This window comes from Rhipicephalus microplus, chromosome 7 (assembly GCF_043290135.1).
Source record: "Rhipicephalus microplus isolate Deutch F79 chromosome 7, USDA_Rmic, whole genome shotgun sequence".
Lineage (NCBI taxonomy): Eukaryota > Metazoa > Arthropoda > Arachnida > Ixodida > Ixodidae > Rhipicephalus > Rhipicephalus microplus.
The window spans coordinates 142,823,247-142,841,466 of NC_134706.1; positions in this window are offsets into that span (position 1 = coordinate 142,823,247).

Here is an 18,220-nt window from a genome sequence, read left to right on the forward strand (position 1 = left end):
AATACAACTGCCCGTTTCAGCTCAGCTCGCTCTACTCGGAACCGATTCGAGGTGAGCTCACCACCAACGATCTGCGGTAAGCTATTCGAGAAGTGGTTAAGGAAGAACTACGCCGATTGCTACCTTCTACCCCCAGCCCCCCCAAGGAGCATCTCTCTTGGACATAGTGCGTGATGAAGTCCAGCAGGCGCTTGGCTCTTCATCAGCGACGACTCGAACAGAGGCCGAAGCAATGACTTACGCCACTGCAGTAAACACTAGGCCACCCCGACGAAACGAGCCCAGTCCTCGACGGTACGCTGCAGCCCCAAGTAGCCGTCCGCCCTTACCCGCCCACCCTACATACGAGAGACGCCCGAGCCAAAGAAAATGCGACACCTGGAGAACTCCTGACGACCGTCCCCTATGCTTTCACTGCAATGAGGCCGGCCACATTCTTCGACACTGCCCCTACAGGCGGATGGGACTGCATGGCTTCTCATCTCAGGCACCACGGCCACGCCCTGGACAACGACCTCCGGCAATTGAAGACTACTTGCGCCATACAGAGTACTTGTCCAGCCATTCTCCATCACCGCCATCTCCACGCTTCACGTCACCAAACCGCAGCAACAACGAACGAAAAAGGTCCCCAAGCCCCCGTAGGGGAAACTAAAACCAGCAGGTTTTGGAGGTGAGGTTGCTTCAAGAGGAAAAGCTGAAGACCCTCCACCGACGACCATATATGACAACAGCACATCATCTACGACGACGACAACGCACAACAACCCAAGCCGCGAGACGAAGCAAAACGAAGCAACAAGGTGAAGCCGTGACCCGAACCCAAAACCAACGCGCAACTCCAGCCCACGTGCCACCGATTTTGAAGTATCTATCGACGGCCACCCGGTAACTGCCTTGATTGACACAGGAGCTGACTACTCGGTCATCAGCGGGCCATTGACAGCACAACTGAAGAAGGTTAAGACGGCTTGGGACGGCCCGCAGATCCGCACAGCGGGAGGCCACCTCCTCACTTCATTGGGGCAATGTACTGAAAGGGTGACATTCGATGGTCACACATACCTTGCCACTTTCTTGGTGCTCCCAGTGCTCCAGTGACGTCATTCTCGGCATGGACTTCTTGACTCAACATCACGCGGTTATTGACCTGGCGTCCAGATCCATCAAACTTTCCTCGGAAGAAGCCATAAATTCATACTCGGCACCACATAATCGCGCAGCCCTCCGTGTGCTCGAGAATGACGTGAGCGTCCCACCCCGATCAACGACCCTAATCCCCGTAACCACTGGTACTGCCGAAAATGCTCATGGCGTCGTCGAAGGTAACATACAGCTTTTGCTTGGCCGTGATATCGCAATCGCAAGAGGCATTGCGGACTTCCGGAATGGACAGGGCCCAGTGCTGCTAACAAATTTCAGCCAAGAACACCGTCACCTGGCCAAAGGCACGACCATTGCTTTTCTCGATAAAATCACGGAAGTCAGTGACACCCTCGCCCTCTCGAATCCAGCGACCATCACCCCACAGACCCACAACTCGCAGCTGTCATTCGACATTAACCCTTCCTTGCCTCAATGCAAGCAGCAACTGCTCCAGAACCTCCTTCGACATTATGACGACTGTTTCGCCACTTCTTCACAGGTCCGACACACTTCTCTGGCAAAGCATCGAATCATAACACAAAAAGACATCTGCCCTCTCCATCAAAGCCCTTATCGTGTGTCAGCACGTGAACGTCAGGCCATCCGAGAGCAACTTGAGGAAATGTTACACGACGATGTAATTCAGCCATCGAAAAGCCCATGGGCGGCACCAGTCGTCCTTGTCAAAAAGAAAGACGGAAGTCTTCGATTTTGCATCGATTACCGACGGTTGAATAGTGTAACCAAGAAGGACGTGTACCCTTTACCAAGGATCGACGATACCCTAGATCGTCTTAGTGATGCAAGGTACTTCTCGTCCATTGATGTGAAGACAGGCTATTGGCAAATTCAGGTTGATGAAAGAGACCGAGAAAAGACCGCCTTCTTCACGCCGGATGGATTGTATGAGTTCAAAGTGATGCCATTTGGACTTTGTTCCGCTCCAGCAACCTTCCAGCGTCTAATGGACACAGTACTGGCAGGTCTCAAGTGGCAAATATGTCTCGTATACCTGGACGATGTGGTCGTTTTTGCCTCCAACTTTAGCGACCACTTGAAAAGGCTCCGGACGGTACTGGACGCAATTAAGTCATCAGGGCTGACACTGAAGCAAGAAAAATGCCATTCTGCCTATGAAGAACTACAGTTCCTTGGCCATGTTATAAGCAAAGATGGGGTAAGACCAGATCCCGAGAAGACAGCCGCTATCGCACAGTTTTTTCAACTGCAAGATAAGAGAGCAGTGCGCCGATTCTTAGGACTGTGCGCCTGTTACCGACGCTTCGTCAAGAACTTCTCACACATTGCCGCCCCTTTGACACAGCTCACCAAGTCGGACGCCCCTTTCGAATAGAAAGCTGAGCAACGTGAGGCATTCAAAGAACTTCAACAACGTTTACAATCGCCGCCTGTGCTGGGTCACTTTGATGAAAATGCCGATACTGAGATACATACAGACGCCAGCAGCATCGGCTTAGGTGCCGTTCTCGTTCAGAAGCACAAGGGCGGCGAGCGCGTCATCGCGTATGCAAGCCGCTCACCGTCGAAAGCGGAAGTGAACTATTCCACGTCTGAGAAGAAGTGTCTTGCGATAGTATGGGCCACCTCGAAATTCCGCCCATACTTATATGGCAGACCCTTCAAGGTCGTAACGGACGATCATGCGTTGTGCTGGTTGGCCAGTTTGAAAGACCCTTCTGGCTGCCTCGCTCGATGGAGCCTACGGCTTCAGGAGTTTGGCGTGAAGGTAGTCTACACATCTGGTCGTAAGCACTCCGACGCAGGCTGCCTCTCAAGAGCCCCTGTCGGCGCACCACCAAGCCATGAAGACGACGATGCCTTTCTTGGGCCTATCAGCAGCAGCACCTTTGCATTACAGCGGCGCTCAGACCCGATCCTACAACAGTTGATCAACTACATCGAAGAAAAGGCCTCCATACCGCCTGCACTGTTCAAGCGTGGGATATTCTCCTTCTGTGTGCAAAACGGGGTGGTAGTTAAAAAGAACTTCGCATCGAATAAGGCAGCTTACCTTCTTGTCGTCCCAGGCAGCCTCAGAGAAGAAATTTTACAAGCGTTACATGAACCCACTGCAGGCCATCTCGGTTTTACACGCACACTCCACAGAATTCAAGAACGATACTACTGGCCCCGCCTCTCCTCAGATGTTGCGCGGTACGTCAAGAGTTGCCGCGAATGTCAGCGCCGGAAGAGACCTCCAACAAAACCAGCTGGATTTCTCAAGCCAATTGAACCTCCGTCGAGACCATTCCAACAGATTGGTATGGACCTGCTTGGACCTTTCCCCACGTCAACATCCGGTAACAAGTGGATCATAGTGGCCACTGATTACCTTACCCGATACGCTGAAGCTAAGGCCCTCCCGAACGGCACAGCCGTAGAAGTTGCCAAATTTTTTGTCGGATCAATTCTTTTCCGTCATGGCGCACCTGAGCTACTAATAACAGACAGGGGAACAGCGTTTACGGCTGATCTTAATCAAGCAATCTTACATTACAGTCATACAGATCACCGAAGAACAACTGCGTACCATCCGCAGACAGATGGTCTCACGGAACGCTTGAACAAGACCATTGCCGATATGCTCGCTATGTACGTGGACACAGAACACAAGACCTGGGACTTAATTCTGCCTTACGTGGTCTTCGTCTACAACACCGCGGTGCAGGAGACCACTAAAATGACACCATTTAATCTCGTCCATGGGAGGGATGCCGTTACTACCCTGGACGCCATGCTGCCTAATGTCACCGATGAAAACAACCTAGACATGGCTGCCTACCTTCAGCGCGCAGAAGAAGCCCGGCAGCTTGCCCGTCTGCGCATAAAAGACCAACAGCGAAACGACGCAAGACGCTACAACCTGTGGAGACGCGATTTAACATACAGGCCAGGTGACAAAGTCTGGGTTTGGACGCCCGTTCGCCGCCGAGGATTAAGCGAAAAACTCATGCGCCATTATTTCGGCCCATACAAAGTCGTCCGTCAAGTGGGTGAAGTGGACTATGAAGTGGTCCCTGATGGGGCTAGCTCATCCCAACGACGCCGCGCACGACAAGAAGTGGTACACGTCGCCCGTTTGAAGCCCTATCATGCGCGCTAAAGGAGGCTCCCTGTTTGCATCTCTTGTATTGTTTATGTGTGCGTGATTTGTGCTTATTTGCCATTTACTTTCGCACAGGCTATCCTTTTGTTTTGGTTTTATTTTAAACAAAGCATCGGGTCGATGCTTACGTTGAGGAGGGGAGCAATGCCGCGAGGCGTATTGCGGATAGTGTTGCGCATGCCGATACCGCCGGCACGCGGCCTTATCGTGGTCCAGGATGCACCGCGACTCATCTGCGAAGATCATGGCCCGCACGTCGACCATTCGTTGATAACGAGATAGCGCCAGATGCTACGGCGACTGTATCTCGGATGGTGAACGCGCCTTGCGTTCCAGTGGGACATTTCTGTTACCCGACGGCCGTCGAACGCGCCTTGCGTTCCAGTGGGACATTTCTGTTACCCGACGGCCGTCGAACGTGCCTTGCGTTCCAGTGGGACATTTCTGTTACCCGACGGCCGTCGAACGCGCTGTTCGCCTCCCGCTAAGCCGGTGTGTCTGTTTTCCTTTAGTGGGCGCAAGTCCGCCAAATAAACGGATCTCCTTCTATTTCTACTAATCTCCCGGTCTCCTGTCTTCGGGCTACCCTCACTCTTATGTGACAATATCGATTAGAATGGCCTGAGCGCGCTTTCGGTCAACACGGCTTCTCACATAACTGTTTATCTCTACCTTTAGACACCTATGCGCGGATTCGCGTGCGACGGCTTTTTTAAATACTAAATGCAATGAGAACCCGCTTGCCTAAATAAACTAGTAGCTAATTGGCCTAAACAAGGAATGGGTTGCAAGCATTTTGTCACTCACAGAACCCATTTCGAGAACCTATGTGCACGTGCCAGAGCATCCAGCAGACGCCTCGCATGCAGAAAAATGACTCCACGTTTACAGTTACTCCCTCACGAAAAATGCACATACGTCGGTGACTACACGCAGCAGCATCGACATGAAAACCGCAGCGCCCAGAGAATCCCACTATGCACAACAAAGAACCTGAGAGCCAAACCTGCTACACTTGCCACTCGACTCTGTGGTTTCCAAAAGGCGAGAGTGGCACCAGAACACACAGCCTGGCTAGTAGAAGCAGCTCAATAGATGCACTGCAGCTCATTTTGAGGGGTCATATATATTTACAGCAGCTTCGGAGATCATGGCGGCACCATGAGATCCTTTGCCACCAGAAAAGTGCAAAGTAAAAAAAAAACCCGATTAGGCATGTCTTATTTTCGGTCTTTTTTCCCTCTGAAGCTGAGATTGCCATCAAAACTCTAGCTTTCGAAACTGTTTTGGAGCAGTTCAGCGTGATTTTCGCGATCTTTATGCTTTTGGAGCAGCTTGGCGCAAGAAAACGGAAATGTATAAAAAATGTGCAATGTGCGCAGCTGTCTCAGCCCTGCAGAATACATAGAACAGTCGGAGTAACTCACTTTCGTTACACAAATGTATGGACGCACATGCAATGCAGACATTTCAAATGGAGGCAGTACAGGTTGTATACTCTTAATATAACAAAAGGCATGAATGAGTTAAGAATGTGTGCCACGCCACTAGTAATTCGTTATTTATTCAAATGCCTCCGAAAATTCACCTATTTAACCGCTTATGTGGCCGCTGCAGAATAATAGCAGCAATGCTAATATAGATCTTTGGAATTGAATGTTCTACAAATAGCAAATGTTTTTCGTACTCGGTATTTGAGATATAGGCTCACCCCAAACATCGAGCCTATCCTTTGCGATAAGGGGAGACTACGCTTGGTGTGTTGAGTGTTCATCTGCAAATTTAACAGGTCACTAGCCCGTGACCGTTTCAGGGTATGACGACGTCTCTTGGACCTAGGCATTATATCATCTTCAAGTAGACCTTATAAAGCGAACAGTCGTGACGCTGTATAGGTTCACACATAACTTTTCGTCATCTTGACGAATCGCTCCTTTAGCTCGGCAGCAGCAACAGCATGGTCAGATTTTCAATACTCTTATAAATTCTACTGTTGTGATTATACGTTCGCCATAGCAAACCATATACGTGAAAGTGGACAACATACCATTCATAGTTAATATGTGCCCGTTGCACAATTTCTAGCACATCTCGGCTGTTTCGGTCTCTGCTGCTTATCTTTGTTCAGGAGTACTCTCTGGCAATAAGGCATCTTCCTTCCTATGCTTTCCATTGAATGTTCCATTTACGATTTCAAATAAATACTTCAAGCTCGTCGGTTACAGTGCATTTCTGTCAGGCTTGCCTATAACGCCTGAATCTAAATTTTCACTCCCGGTTTATTTGCTTTTTTATTTTGATTCAATATGCCTATACGAAAGCATACCTTCTATATAAATATATATCCATTGATTTTAGTGTAATCAACTTAACGAAACAAAATATCTTGTGAAATAGTTTTGCCAACTTTGACAAGCAATCTTTTATTTCATTTGTAAAGCCAACTTTCAGGTACATAGAAATCTCCGCTGATTTATGTATTTCACAGATCAGAAAAAAAGGGTCCAGCCACTTATAAAAGTTCTGCTTGCTTATTGCATATTTCTCTCAATCACAAGGTTGTTGGCAACATTAGGTGGTCGCATGCAGACAGGAAGCCCTTGACCAAGCCATCCACGCAGTCCAGCCCCTACCAAAATGTTTTTAAAACAAAGAGGGAGCTCCAAAAGCACATGCTGATTCATGCAGGCGTAAAACACAATACTTGCGGTGTATGCAACAGACAATTCGTGCAGAAAGTGAGCTTGATCGTCTAACGGCGGACTGCTTGATCGGTTTTTTTGTTTTAACTCGATATGCATATTCCCAGGTATACCTTCTAGGTAAACATATCTGTTATTTTAGGGCGATCCACTTAACGGCACAAAATATCTTCTGAAATAGATTTGCCAGCTTTGACAAGCAATTGTTTATTTTATTTGTAAATCTAACTGTCATGTGTATGGAAACTGTCATGTCCTAGCCAGGCAATGCGAACAAATTGTTAGAGAAAGTTTAGAAGCAGCCTAAATTCAGAGGCTTGGGGACAAATGCGTAAGCAGGCCTCCCATTTCCCTCTCAAGTAAGGAAATAAGCTACTTACAGTGCATGCCTTTTTAATACATTTATTCTGTGCTTCACACTTTTCTTATAATTCTTTTAAGTTTTTAACGTTTTAGATCTTGCTTGTCTTTCATGTGTGGCTGCCTAGGCTTCTCTGGCTTCGACGTGTTCGGCCCAGTTGGTTTTGGCATCAAATACATAATTTTTCTTTTTCTTTTCTTTTTCCCCTTTAATATTGGGGGCGTACCTTGTGTCGTAGGAAGTTTAGAAGACGTGATTGCCTTCGGTTGTTTGTCATTGTGGCAAGCGGTTGTCACGTGATTTTCATCACCTCTTTTCTTCATGTTATCTTCTGTTGTTTTGATGCGCGCCTACACAAAGGCCTTAGAAAAAAAGGCGTGCCTACAAAAAGTTCCATCTCTTTTTGCGCTGGTAAATCTGTCTAAAAAATCATGGACTCTCCCAAGAAGCAGTTTTAGCGATATAAAAATATCTGCGGATTTATGTATTTCACAGATAACAGAAAAAGCTCCAGCCATTCATAAAAGTTCTGCTTGCTCACTGCATATTTCTCTCATTTTCAGGGTTCCTGGCAACATTAAAGGGCCACTCACCAAGCCCCATACCGAATTTTAGTTAGACCTTGGAAGTCGTGGGGTTTCAGATGTGAAACGTTTTTCCACAAAACTTTTTTGAATCGGTTCATTCCGAGCTGAGAAAGCTACTTTTTTGAAGCAGTGCGAAACGAGGATGAGAGGAGGTGAGCTCGAAACCCTTGCCGCTTCTCCGCGTAGCCTTCGCTAGCCAAATCTCTTCCTTGCCCTCTCGGGCATCCAACCAAGAGGTCACATGCGCATGACGTGCCCGAACAAGCCGAACCCCTATGCATGCGAGCGGCGTTTCTTGTTGTTGTTGTTGTTGATCAGCATTGTTTTGAGGTCTACTGCCTGTGTCTGCAGGATGGTTTGGAAATACTGGCTTAGACGCGGTAGCACAGATGAGTACAATGAGTGCGCGAATGCGTAGGAGCATTCTACGGCTGTCGTCTGCTCGATGTTCTGACTGCGGAATCGCGGGCGCACGAACGCATGCGAAATGCCGGCACTTTGGCCCCGCATCTCGTTGTAATTCATGGAGAAAAAAAGTTCTCAGATTCTCTTATTGTGTCTCATTATTTATCTAGATTTATTAACCTCTTCAAGCAACAAATACAACTATGCAGGCTGTGTTAAATAATTTTCGCCGAGTCACGCCCCACTTTTGGCAACATCAGAGCATAGACGTCTACGTAGAGGAGCAATGTCACTGCATTGCCGTGTACGGCGGGGTCATTTATACGCGCACGTCATGCTCTCATTCTCTAAGTGCGCCCGCAAAAGAAAGTGGGAGCAGCGTTCATCTGAAAATTTACCCACTTCCGCGACGCAAAGCGTTGCAAATTTCGACAGACATGATTATGAACGCCTCATCTACACATTGCACTTGTCACAAACGAGTGCTCCGAAAAAGCGCGCGCCGTCGAATTCTAGCGACAGTAACGATACCAAGCGCAGAGAGGCGCCTCAAGGTCAACAATAAAAAAAAAAACATCCAAAGGCTCCCCAGGCGCGCCGTCCCTCCCCTCTCGGAAGCGTAGTCTCGCCAACCATCCTCCTCACATCGGTGGCCGAGCAAGCCCTGGAAGGTTCTCGAGGGAAAGGGGCGTGGTGATGCAGAGTTGCGTCATGAGTCCCGGACGGCCCTCGAACCGTCTCGCGCTTTCCCAGCCCTGACTGTGCATCGCGCCGACGAAACGATGAGAATTTTCTGGAATCTAGAGCGAAAGGTATTTAACCGAGCAGCAGAGATGGGAGATCAGGAGAAGAAGGAATTCTGCGCCAGAGTGCGTAGGGTGTTCTGCCTTTTCGGCGAAGCCTTTTGTCCTCAGTAACAGAGGAGATGAAGAAAGTATGCGCCAGAGTGCGTAGGGTGCTTCCGCCGTGTCATGGGCGAAGGTTTTGTCTTTAGCGACAAAGCAGGTAATGAAGAGTATTTCCACCTGAGGGGTGGAGACTCGTGCTACAAGCAGAAGAGTGTGTGTTTACCGCCAGCGAGCGAAGACGCGTGGCAACAGCTGCGCGTGGGAAGTCCACGTGTTACTGGCGAAAAAGTTTGGTGCCTGAAGAACGGCCAATTGAAGACGCAAGGTTTCCCGGAAGAGAAGCTTCGGGGGCAGCGGAACGACAACAGCGCTGGACTTTGAGTGAGTGATTCTCGGAAGAGTATCATTCAGACTTTTTGTCCCAAGAACTTTGGACTGAATAAGTTTTCGAACTCTTTAGTCTTTAAGTGTCTTGGTTGTTCGAAGCATATTATTGCATTGCAGCACGCATTTGTTTGTGTCTGTTGTTTCGAGTGTAGCTGATTGTACTTTGTAGTACGTTGTATGATTGGTGGCATATCGTATTCAACCATTGTCGAGTGTGCATTTCTGTATATCGTTGGATCTGCCATATGTAAGAATATAATTTTGCTTTGTTTAAAACTCTCGGCTCTGACTCGTTCTCTGGGCCACAGCCGGCGTCTGCTGGCGGGCCAAATAAGACCACTTCTAAATTGTCCATGCTTTCGTGGTGTGGTTCGTGGGGCCGATACTTTGACCCTTGGAATTAGCCCGGCGATTGCCTCCCTAATTAACGGGACCTCTGACAACTTCTCAGCTCAAAATTGTCAAACCTGGTGAGTGGCCCTTTAATAAGCAGCATGCAGACGGAAACTCTCGGCCCTTCAAGTAGTAGACAGGAAACCCTCGACCAGGCCACCCACACAATCTGACCCCTGCCAAAATGTTTCCAAAACAAAAAGGGGGCTCTGAAAGCACAAGCTAATTCACACAGGCATGAAACGCCAGACTAGTGGAGTGTGCCGAAAACAATTCCTGCACTGGTGCACTGGTTGCACTGGTTGAACTGGTGCACTGGTTGATTGTTTTTTTTTTTGTTTTTTTAGTTCGATATGCATATTCCCAAGTATACCTTCGATGTATATATATCCGTTATTTTAGGGCGATCAAGTTAACGGCACAAAATATCTTGTGAAATAGTTTTGCCAACCCTGACATGCAATCATATATTTTATTTGTACAGCTAACTCATGTATATAGAAATCTCTGCTGATTTATGTATTTGACAGATCACATAAAAAGTTCCAGCCATTTATAAAAGTTATGCTGTGCTCACTGCATATTTCCTCAATTGCAGGGTTCCTGGCAATAGTAAGGGGTCGCATGCAGACAGGAAATCCTCGACCAGGCCACCCACACGGTCCAGCCCCTGTCAAAATGTTTTTAAAAGAAAGAGGGAGCTCCGAAAGCACATGCAAATTCACGCAGGCATAAAACGAAATACTTATGGTGTATGCGGCAACCAATTCATGCAGAAATGGAGCCTCATCGTCCACAGGCACACACGCGGGCGAAAGGGCTTTTGATGATGATGATGATGGTAGATTTTAGTTGCGCAAGGGCAACTCAGGCCAAAGAGCGCCAAACACACGGTTTTTGGTCGACTTGATTATAAAAAGTCTACTCAGGGTGGCAAGAGTAAAAGAGTAGTGTATAGAACTTAAACTTAGGTGTAGTGACTATGTGTGATGGGTTTAAAACGGGCTATGCTTATGGGTTTTACAAAGTCATGCCGTGTCGTCAACAGTCCTTGTCAAGACAAGGAGTGCGTGCTGCATGACATTTGATTAAAAAAAAAAAAGTCTCAGCGGTTCCCTCAGGATTGAGAGGAGGCTGAGATTAGCGAGAATATGTTATGGAATGTAGGAAGCCTACACTAGCTAAAAACTTTAACACTACTTTTGGGGGAAACAAGGGATCGTCTCCAAGAAAAAATTGTGGGTGAGGCGGAAGTGACATTTGTAGAGCTTTGGGAAGTGACACAGCCTTTCTGGTTCGAGGTACGGACAGGTAATTAAAACGTGAACGACAGACAGCTCATCACCACATTTTGCACAATGTGGTGCAGGAGAGTTCTTTAAAAGGTGTGAGTGTGTTGCATGTGTATGACCGATCCCGAGTCTGCACAGTGCAACCTCTTGGTGCCTGTTACGTTTTTCAGTCGGATATCTTCCTATTCTTGGCTTTACTAAGTGCAGTTTGTTTGCGTTTGCTGCGTTCCATTCTTCTTGCCATTGTCTACGCATTCGAGATATGATGAGTGGCCTCAGGTCCTCATACGGGATGGTGTCTACGTCAACTGATGGGCGGAGTGCTGCTGACTTCGCAAGTTTGTCCGCTACCTCATTGCCAGCAATGTTGTAGTGTCCCGGAATCCAGCATAGCGTGATTTTGAGCTTAGATTTGCGGGCTGACATGAAGCATTTTCGAAGTGTATTAGTAACTGGGTTTTTGAGTATCTTAGTGGAGGACAGCGCAGTCACAGCACTGAGAGAATCTGTGTATATGATTGAGGCTGGCTCTTTCTCCTTTAAAATGTGCGTTACAGCTAAAAGTATGCCATAGCATTCTGCAGTAAATATACTGGTATGTTCGTTCATTGTTCTAGATTCAGAGAAAGCGGGACCGTGTGCCGCACATGCGACTGCGGAGGACTTGGAGGCATCAGTATAATATTCAGCACACCTGTATTTGGCCTGCAGGTACTTGAAGTGTTGATCGATCGCGACTGGGTGGCCATTTTTTCCTACCTCTAGGAATGACAAGTCACAATCGATAGCCTGCATTTCCCATGGCACAACAGTGTCCTTGTGAGAGGTTAGTTGAAGACTGGAGACCGGTATGTGCATATTTCCAAGGTGTGAGGCCACTCTGAGGGGATACGGTGGCATAGCTGATGGTCGCCTCAAAAACAGGAGGGCGTTCGATGTATCCTGTAATAGCGCACGAGCTAGGTGGTCGATATGGGAAAGCACCTTGGTGGCATACGTGACACTTTTAAACTGACGTCGCCGTTCTAGTGACCACCGGTCTGTCTCAACATACAGGCTGGCTGTTGGGCTGGTCCGGAAAGCACCGCTGGCCAGCCGAAGCCCAAGATGGTGCACTGGGTCAAGCATCTTCAATGCAGATCTTGAAGCTGACTCGTAAACCACCGAGCCGTAATCGATACGTGATAGCACTACGCTGTTGAGAGGGTTCAGTAGACAGTCACGGTCTGTGCCCCATGACTGATGTGAGAGAATCTTGAGCAGGTTTAAGGCTTTCAAGCATTTAAGTCGTAGCTGTTTGATATGTGCAACAAAGCTGAGCTTTTCATCAACCACAACACCTAACAATTTGTGATCTTTTTTGGTAGTTATGGTTTGTCTGTTAATTGAAATGTTGGGGGGTGGCCTTATGCCACGTAGTTTTGAGAATAGTACACAAACAGTCTTGTCACAGTTAAACTTAAACCCATTTTTGTCTGCCCAGCTTGACAGCTTGTTTACTGCCAACTAAATCTGACGTTCACATGTGGCTAGGTTGCATGATTTGAAGCTGATCTGAATGTCATCCACATATACAGAGTAAGAGATTGTTCTAGGCAATATGGTGCTTATGGAGTTCATTTTTATGATGAATAGTGTGCAGCTAAGAACACCACCCTTGGGGACGCCATTTTCTTGCGTAAACCACTTCGATAAGGCATTACCAACACGAACCACAAATGTACGGTCAGAAAGGTAGCTTTCAATAGTATTCAGCATGTTTCCTGACACTCCAAACGATCGCAGGTCACGGAGAATGCCATAACGCCATGTCGTGTCGTAAGCTTTCTCTAAGTCGAAAAATACAGATAGGCAGTGCAGTGCTGTTTATAAATGAAGGCATCCCTGACATAGGATTCGAATGCTACCAGTTGGTCAGTTGTCGACCGGCCAGACCTGAATCCAGCTTGATGACGATCAAGGAGGCCATTGTATTCAAGGTAATACATAAGGCGGCGATTCACCATTTCTTCAAACACCTTGCCCAAACAGCTGGTCAGCGCTATAGGCCTGTAACTAGCAGCAAGTGTGGCTTCTTTTCCTTGTTTAAGGATGGGTATGATAACTGCCTTTTTCCAGGTCATGGGCAGACGCCCAGAGGACCATACACTGTTGAAAAGAATGAGGATGACGTCAAGCGTTTCTTCGTGTAGGTGTTTCAGCATGCCGTAAGTAATCCTGTCCCAGCCTGCTGCTGAGCTGCCGCACTTTGCCAGTGCTGCCTTTAGTTCACCTATAGTAAAGGGGGCATTGTACCCTTCCGCCGATGGCCTGTCATCACGAATAGGTTTACATTCTTCGGCAAGTTTGTATCGCCTAAAGGAGTCTGTATAATGTGCTGAGCTGAAAATATACTCGAAGTGTTGGCCTAAGGCATCTGCCTGGTGTTCAAGTGTATCACCAGCAGTACTAACAAGGGGCATCGAATGAGTGCTGTGCCCTTGGAGTGCTCTTACTCTGTTATACACCTTATGTGTGTCAGTGTAAGAGTTCACGGATGAGAGGAAGGATGGCCAGCTCTGTCGTTTAGACTCTCGTCGGACACGTCTACCGTTTGCTTTTGCACGCTTAAAATTCACCAAATTTTCGACTGTAGGATACCTGCGGAATTTCGACCATGCTTTGTTTTGATTGTCACGAGCATTTTTGCACTCAGAGTTCCACCAAGGTCGTCTTTTGTTACGTGTATTGTTAGATGTATGTGGGATGGATTGCTCTGCGGCCTGTATAATGTGTAGTGTGACCAACGCTTCAGATTCATCGATGCCTAGGGTTTCAATTGATGAGCGCGATAGTTTTCAGAGTTTTTGGAATTTCGTCCAGTTCGCACCCTGTTCTTGGAACCTGGTTACATTCGCAGTCATTGTACTCGTATTTCCTTTGTATTTTAGACAAACAGGAAAATTATCACTTCCATAGAGGTTTTGAATTACAGCCCACTCAGTGGTTGCCAAGAGTGAAGGAGATCCGATAGCAAGATCTATTGCTGTGTATGAGTTGTGCGCTGCGTTAAAGTATGTTGGCTCTTTTTTATTAAATATACAGGAGCTGGAGGACAACAGAAAGTTTTCAATTAAGGAGCCTCGAGAATCCGTTCTTCTACATCCCCATAAAGGGTGGTGCGCGTTAAAATCTCCGACCAACAGAAATGGATGCGGAAGCTGGTCGATGAGCATTTCAAATTCTTTAGTAGAGAGTTGGTGGTCTGGAGGGATGTATAGTGAACACACGGTTGTTACTCGTCCAAAAATTAGGGTTCGTATAGCCACTGCTTCTAAGTCAGTAACCAGAGTGAGGCTTTGAGACGGAACTGCTTTCTGCACTACGATAGCGACACCACCAGATGAAAGGGGAGTGCCCTGTCTGTCCTTTCGGTATACCACATATCTTTTCAAAAGGCTAGTGTGTGTAGGTTTTAGGTGTGTTTCCTGTAAGCAAAGTATGTTTGGTTGGTGTTGTGCAAATATTTCATAGATGTCGTCTAAGTTCTTAAGTAAGCCTCGACAATTCCATTGGATAATATTTTCGGCAGCCATTTTTATGAATGAGGAAAAGAGCGTGACTTATTCACACTTCGCTGCCTTTATTAGGAGGCTTCACTGGCGGGTGTCTTTTCCCTCTGAGGCGATCTATGGAGCCCCGGCTCACTTGGGATGATTCCGTCAGCATCTTAGACGCTGAGGATCCTGGTGTCACTTCCATTGCCTCCGGTGGACCCTCAGAAGCTAATGGAGGTTTGTCGGAAGAGACAGGTGTCTCAGTTGTCTGTGTGGTCCCTGGGGTCTGATGAAGTTCGACCTCCGGGACGTGAAAGGTTGGTGCAGCCTGTGGCTGCTTGGTGGAGGGCAGAGATGTACACGCATCAGCAAAGCTGTATTTCGTGCCCACCGTCACTAGACGCCGCCCGGCCCCCCGGCGCGCTGCGTCAGCGTACGTTCTTCCGGAGAAGAGTGACACCTTCTTCCGGGCTTCAGAGAATGTGATGTTTTCCATGACTTTTCCTTTTTGAAAATTTCACATGTCCGCGAGTACGCTGCATGCGGCCCGTGACAGTTAGGGCACTCTGTTTGCGTGGAAGTACAGCTCTCTGTTGGGTGCTCATGATCACCACATTTTGCACATGTTTGTTTTCCGCGACAGGTATTCGACCCATGTCCATATTTCTGGCATTTGTAGCACCTTCTAGGGTTGGGTATGTAGGGGCGGACCTTGTAGTGAAGGAACGCAGCTTTCACGGATTCTGGCAGAGTGGAGCGGTTGAATGTTAGTACTATATGAGGTGTCACCACTTCTTCATTGTTTCGCCTGATGGTTATCCGGCGGATGGCAACTACGCCTTGCTCTCGAAAGCCTTCAAGGAGGTCAGCTTCAGTTTCTCGCATCAGATCACGTTGTGAAATGACGCCTTGAACAGTGTTAAGGCTGCGATGGGGGGTGATAGACACGTCCAGGTGGGCGAACTGCTTCTGTTTAAGGAGAGTGTTTGCATGCTGTTTCTGGCTTACTTCAACAAGAAGATCACCGGATGACAGTTTCTTTGCCTCGTACTTTTTGCCTATTAAGTTAGCAAGAGTTTTAGCTATCAGGAAACCGACAGTCCTGCAACTGAGACGTTATCTGCCAAAGAGTGTATGACTAAAAAGCGTGGGAAGTGGTCACAATCGCTTCCAGTTCGTTTGGAGCTTTCATCGGTGCGGTTCCTTTTCAGGGACCGATCATTGAGGGGGGGGGAAAGATTTTGCCATGTGGTGGACTTCATGTTCGGCGGCGATGGTGACCACCCACCACCGAGCCCAACAGGGGGACGCTACAAGGTAGAACACTTGAAGGTGCCAGTCATACATTGCCGCTATAACCAGATATAACTACCCAAGGTTGGGTAACTACACAAGGTTAACCCTTGCCGCCAGGAAATTTGGAAGTAAACAGAAGAGAGTAGAAGACAGGACAGATAGATAGTGAGAAATAAAGACGAAGATGTAGGCAGAGAGAGATAGGAAAAGGCGACTGCCGATTTCCCCTGGGTGGGTCAGCCCAGGGGTGCCGTCTACGTGAAGCCAGGGCCAAAGAGGTGTGTTGCCTCTGCCGGGGGGCCTTAAAGGTCCAATCACCCAGCGTCAGCTCAACCCCCAAGATCCCCTTTTCCCCGGACACGGCAAAGCCACGCACGGCTAGGCGTGGGAGGGAGCCGAAACTCCCCCGTTAGCTCGGGTTCGTGGTGTCGCTACACACCAAACGCCTACTTGCGCAGGCGCCCCTGCGGGGGCGAAAGGGCTTTTGATTATTTCTTGTGCCCTGCTAACTTCCTGACAAATCAGAGACTAAGATGCAGATCTTGACACATACAGGTGAACGATTGCATCAGTGCGATATGTGTTGACTAGAATTGCCCGTAAATCACCACAACGCTGACTCATTCACGTGCAAAAATGTGACTGCCATGCGGGTGACAAAAGGATTTTTTTGGAGAGGAGACCTGCATGGTCATTTCCACACGCACACCGGTGAGAGGCCCTACGTGTGCCGTCTGTGTCCAGCTAGATTTGCGCGTATGAGCTTGATAAATGTGCACTGTGAGGACTACACTGGTGAGCGACATCACAAATGCGATTTATGTGGAAAGAGGGTCACCGCTAGATGCATCGTTTCCCACCACAAACTGATACGCAATTGCATAAAAGAGTTCAGCTTCAAGTTTTGCAGATCGTAAGTTCAGGTGAACTTATACGGAACAATCGTGTTCATACAGGCGAGAGGCAGTACCTCCGCCCCCAGTGCCCCACGACATTCACCCTCTTGGGCACTTTGAAAAGCCACTACAGCTGAACCTCGTTATAAAGAGACGAGTTAAAACAAAATAATGAATATAACGAGCAAATCATCATTTCAGTTCAAATTCCACATAGAAGCCAATGTATTCAAAACGTCATTGTAGTGAGGTAAAAAATTTCCCGTTAAGGGATATTGCCGCGACAGGTTGGCCACGTTCAAGTAGCCCGCCACTATCATCATGGCAAGAGCACTAGCAAGACCCGGCTGGCATGCGCCACACGTTCGTGCGCTCCAACAACGAGGAAGAGGAAGTTAGTTGAATGTGTGCCTCTCGCCTACTCGGACTTGACGTCCATAGTCATTAGACTTGTGGACACAAGTTCGCCCTAATAAAGTTGCTTGTTTTTTTAGCCTGTCTGCCTCAGCATCGCTACAATATAATGAGCAAATTTCATTAAGAAATAAAGTCTGAGCCAATGCCACGACAGTGCACAAGGCGAATTCATGATTGTGCGCAACGCGACAACTGTAGCAGTTCAAAGCGCCCGCTGCACCTCCTGCAGCAAAACGCGCAAAGCTGAGGTGCACGCAGCGAATGCTGTTTCTATAGAAGAGGGTGTTGCGCGGGCATTGCATGGCTACCGCTTGCCTATCGCCCACAGCCAAGGACTCCACAACTCCGCAAACGTCTCCCCCTTTTCGTTTCCTTTGTGTCTTCTTCATATTCTCAGTCTTCTCCTCTTCACAGCGCTGAGTCGTGCTCCCTAAAGGGCTGCAGTAATGAGCGTCTTTTCCACTTCTTATCGCTCTTTCTCTGTCCCAGTGAGCCTTCTCCCACATTTCCCTCGATGAGCGCGGCCGTGGCGTGCCTGCCTGCGACCACTGTAACACGTCGCTCACACAGAAGATCCACTTTCTACAGCGAGCGAAATTCTCCTGCTGCCGAAACACAGAGCCGTTCGGCCTGGACGCGCTCTGCTCTGCCAAATATGCCATCTACCGTGGGGCAAACCCGGGATAGATGCGCTGTCACCCGTTTGTTGTCGCGCCTCGCTAACGCCACTATGCTATCCGGTAGTCTAGACTTCGATGATCTTCGTACGCACGAAGCAAAAAAGAAGCAGTACTGCTTACTTTTCTGGCAAGTCGTCGGCTTGTAAT